This window comes from Aquarana catesbeiana, linkage group LG02, assembly GCF_042186555.1.
Source record: "Aquarana catesbeiana isolate 2022-GZ linkage group LG02, ASM4218655v1, whole genome shotgun sequence".
In the NCBI taxonomy this organism is placed as follows: domain Eukaryota; kingdom Metazoa; phylum Chordata; class Amphibia; order Anura; family Ranidae; genus Aquarana; species Aquarana catesbeiana.
In genome coordinates, this window is record NC_133325.1 from 446,074,471 (window position 1) to 446,079,808 (window position 5,338).

Sequence of the window (5,338 nt, forward strand, 5' to 3'; positions counted from 1 at the left end):
AGACTGCCCTCCCTTACATATGGACTCCTCAGGCCACCAATTTTGATGTTCAAGAATTGATGTCTGCCGTGGGGGTCGCAGGCTTCGCTAATTTCTCCTGTTGATCCAGTATTGCCTTCCTCTTTGTTTGGTTCTGAGCCCTTAATAAAGGATTTTTGTTTTGAATTATACTCTCCTATGTGTTTTACTTCAAAAATGACAGTTGGTTTGTAAGGATTCAGGTACATTTCAAATATACAATGTGAAATGAACAAGGGACACCAACACCAAACAATCTCCTGGAGATTAAATAATACAAGATATCAATGGTGTTGGGGTAACTTGACACACAAAACACACACAAAAATATTCTGGAGTAAAAATAAAAATAACATTGAACAAAGATCAGCCTTGGAAAAAATCCAAACATTAAAGAAAAAAAAAAGGCTGAAAATCCAAAAAAAAAAAAAAAAAAATAATATCAAACTGTCAGATGTGACAACTAATAACAATATATTCAGGGAATCCCACTAAAAAAACACAAATAAAACTTTGTGAGAAGTGTGTGTGAATATGAGCAGCAAAACTACTTAATTCTTGTCACATTATAAAGAAGAAGAGAGTGTGCTGTACTAAACCATTTTTAACATTGCAGCGTGACGAAAGTGCTGTATCCATTGCGAACGCTAAGTTTACCAGAATGAGCTGTCCCGTCTCGGAATTTCTTCTGAGCATGCGTGGCACTTTGTGCGTCGGAACTGACACGATCGGATTTTGTTGTCGGAAAATTTTATCTCCTGCTGTCCAACTTTGTGTGTCAGAAAATCCGATGGAAAATGTCCGATGGAGCCCACACACGGTCGGAATTTCCGACAACACGCTCCGATCGGACATTTTCCATCGGAAAATCCGACCGTGTGTACGGGGCATTAGAGGTGAATTGATGAGGATGGGTTCTCAGCGCAAAAGAGAGCGGGAGAAAGAAATCAAACTTCTTACCGACACAGACTAGAAACATTACATAAACAGTCATTATCTGTCCAATCAGCCAAAGAGCTGCTGGATACTAGGAAGACACTGCAACAGACCCTGGACACTAGTGCTAAACGTTTCCTGTTCTTTAGGAAGAAAATTTACTATGAATCAGGTGATAAAACAGGCAAATTGTTAACTAGGGTCTTGAGGGGACACACCTCCAACAATAACATCATGGGCATAAAGCGAGCCAATGGCAGCCTAGATGTTACCACGGAGGCGATCGCACAACATTTCCATACTTTTTATTCAAACTTATTCAACTTACCACAGCAACACAGACAACCAGGCATGGTTGGAGATAGGTCTCAGATTATCCGAGACTATCTGGACAAAAGTGGACTACCTGTCCTGGATGATCTAAACTCTACCTTGTTGGAAAACCAGATTGAAACGTCAGAAATTAGACATGCTATTAAACATTTTAAATCGGGTAAAAGTCCTGGCCCAGGTGGCTTCACTTCCATTTTTTTATAAAACCTTTGTAGACATCTTAACAGACCCACTGACGGCAGCCTTGAACTCTATGTCCTAACCTAAAGAGGTAACTCCAGACCTACTTTCAACCTTCATAACGGTCATTCCGAAACCTGATATGGACCCCTTAGAATGTGCGAGCTACCTATATCTCTGCTAAACCTAGATGTTATACTATTTGCAAAGATACTTGCTAACAGACTGAGACCCTTCCTACAGAAGCTTTTCGGCCCAGAACAAGTGGGTTTCGTGCCAGGCCGAGAGGCTAAAGATAATGTTACTAAGTCCCTGCTTTTAATTCACTCTGCCCGAGTGTCCACGGATGCGGAGAAGGCCTTTGACGGTGTATCTTGGGACTTCGTACTGGCTGCCTGCAGACATGTAGGACTGGGTTCCTGGATGATGGCCTGGATCTCGGCTCTCTACCAAAATCCAACGGCAAGATTGAAAACAAATGGTACGCTCTCTGAGAGGGTCCATATCACAAATGGTATGAGACAAGGCTGTCCACTGTCTCCCCTGCTATTCATCCTCTCTAGGGATGAGCCAAACACCCCCCCCCCCCGGTTCGGTTCACAGCAGAACATGCGAACAGACAAAAAATGTGTGCGAACACGTGAAAACCATTTTGGGTTAGTAGGGAAACAAGGATTGGTGATAAAGCATCAGTGGAGACACCTTTTTCCCATATTAACTCTTACAGGAGATAATTTCCCTTCCTAGGGGTAGATTTCCTCTCATTTCCTGTTGTCTCCCTCCGTTTCTAAGTAGGAGTGATTTGTAAGTAGGATGTTTGAAAATAGTGCCTGTATATACTATACGGCCTGCCCTATACACTCTGCGGAAAATTGGGCCTTAGGTGTTGGTGGTACCAGAACACTGTAAGCCCTCACAGTTACTCTTGGTGGATGCTGGAATGGGCCATGCTGTGAAATATTATTGCAAAAATTGTAATTACGCGCCACTGTTAAACAGGGGCATAAAACTTGGGCCTTAGGCGGTGGTGGTGGTGGCACAACACTGTAAAGTCTCACAGATACTTTTGTTGAGCGCAGGAACAGGCCCTGCTGTGAAATATTACATTAAAAATTGTAATGATGTGCCCCTGTTAAACAGGGGCATAAAAATTGTGCCTTAGGCGGTGGTTGCACAACACTGTAAAGCCTCACAGATACTTTTGCTGAGTGCAGGAACAGGCCCTGCTGTGAAATATTAGATTAAAAATTGTAATTGCACGCCTCTGTTAAACAGGGGCATAAAAATTGGGCCTTAGGCGGTGGTGGTGGTGGCACAACACTGTAAAGCCTCACAGATACTTTTGTTGAGCACAGGAACCGGCCCTGCTGTGAAATATTAGATCAAAAATTGTAAATATGCGCCCCTGTTAAACAGGGGCATAAAAATTGGGCCTTAGGTGGTGGTGGTGGTGGCACAACACTGTAAAGCCTCACAGATACTTTTGTTGAGCACAGGAACAGGCCCTGCTCTGAAATATTAGATCAAAAATTGTAATTACACGATCCTGTTAAACAGGGGCAGAAAAATTGGGCCTTAGGCAATGGTGGTGGTGCCCTGAAATGAAAATATTCCTAGAAGCTATCATCATGAAGATTGAGGAGGAATAGAATAGTCACTCAGCATAATAGGATAGTCACTCAGCATGTGCAGTCTTCAAGGGATCCCACATCCATAGAAAAATCAATCGGTTACATCAGCATCAGGTGCTTGGTAGCTGCTGATCCAAGACTGATTCATTTTTATGAATGTGAGCTGATCGACAGAGTCTGTGGACAAGCGCACTCTGTGATCGGTTACAAAGCCTCCAGCAGCACTGAATGTGCGTTCAGAAAGAACGCTGGATGCAGGATATGCCAGCAGCTCAATTGCATATTGAGCAAGCTCTGGCCAGTGGTCCATCCTCAAGACCCAGTAACCCAGTGGATGTTCTGGTGGAAAGGTCTCCAAGTCTGATCTTGCCCCTACATATTCTTGCACCATGTAATTCAGAGGCTGGCGATGGTTGCTGGAACTGATCAGACCTGGGCGCTGAGGACTGAAGAATTGTCTGAAGGCATCGGTCAGCCGGCCACCTTCTCCACCGCTCTTTCTGTGACTGAACGAAGCCTCAGCAACACGTTGTCCAGCACCAGGAAATTGTAACCTCCCAGGCTCTAGAAACGCATTGCACAAACCTTTCTGCAAGGCATCCCGAAGATGTTTCATTGTCTGCTCCCTCTGCGAAGGCTGGATAAGTTCTGCAACCTTACTCTTGTAACGTGGATCAAGAAGGGTTGCCAGCCAGTAATGATCCCTCTCCTTGATACTACGAATCCTAAGATTCTTTCGCAGGCTTTGCAGCTTCAAGGAGGCCATGCAGCGTAAGTTTGCAGAGGCATTCGATCCTGAGTACTCTGGGTCACTAAGGATCACATGATCCTCAACCACCTCCTCCCAGGTAAAACTCCATGGGTTTCTGGGGACTGCAAACGATCCCTTGAAGACTGCTGCTGATGCTGAGTTTTATCCTCCACCTCCATGCTGACACAATCCTCCTCCTCCTCTTCTGCTTCCTGTGTGATCTGCGGGCCTGCAGGAATACTAGTATCTGGATAAAGGGGGCCTTGAGAGGGAAGGAAGTCCTCCTCTTCCTCCCACTGTTCTGCCTCAAGTGCCCAGTCCATTATTCCAGGAAGCGTGTGCTTCAACAGGAAGACAAGAGGGACAGTATCACTGATGCATGCAGTGTCACTGCTCACCATCCCTGTGACCTCCTCAAATGGTAACAGGACAGTGCATGCAGCCTTAATCAGTAGCCACTGGCGTGGCAAAAAAAAAGCCAAGCTCCCCTGACCCTGTCCTGGTGCCATACTCACACAGGTACTCATTGATGGCCCTCTGCTGCGTGTGCAGCCGCTGCAGCATTGCCAACATTGAGTTCCACCTGGTGGGCATGTCACAAATGAGGCGGTTCTTGGGCAGGTTGCATTCTCTTTGAATGTCAGCCAGCCAAGCACTGGCTTTATATGACCGGTGGAAATGACCATAGACTTTCCTGGCCTGCCTCAGGAGATCCTGTAAGCCAGGGTACTTGCTCAAGAACCACTGCACCACCAAATTCAGGATGTGAGCCAAACAGGGAACATGGGTCAAGTGTCCCTGTCGGAGGGCTGAGAGAAGGTTGGTGCCATTGTCGCATACAACCATTCCTGGCTAAAGCTGGCGTGGTGTCAACTACCTCTGAGCCTGCCCCTGCAGAGCTGACAGAATCTCTGCCCCAGTGTGGCGCCTGTCCCCTAAGCAGATCAACTAAAGCACCACATGGCATCTTTTTTTCTGAGTGCTTGCATAGCCCCTTGAATGCTTATGGAGCACCGGTGGTTCAGAGGAGAAATCTGCAGAGCAAGAGACCATAGAGGAAGAAGAAGAGGAAGGGGTGGAGGAGAGAGCTGTGTCAGAATCACCACTAGCATTTTGGAGGTGTGGTGATGGAACAAGCTCCAACAATACTGAACCCTGTCCTGCATCCTTCCCAGCTGCCAGCAGAGTTACCCAGTACACCGTGAAAGAAAGGTAACGTCCCTGTCCATGCCTGCTGGACCATGAGTCAGCAGTCATATGCACCTTACTGCTGGCTGCCCTGTCCAAAGAGGCCAAGACATTGCCTTCCACATGCTGGTAGAGAGCCGGAATGGTCTTCCGTGAAAAGAAATGGCGTTTGGAAACCTGCCACTGAGGTACTGCACATTCCACAAATTCACGAAAGGGGGCAGAGTCTACCAGCTGAAAAGGCAGCAGTTGCAGTGCTAGCAATTTGGCCAAGCTAGCATTCAGACACTGAGCATGTGGA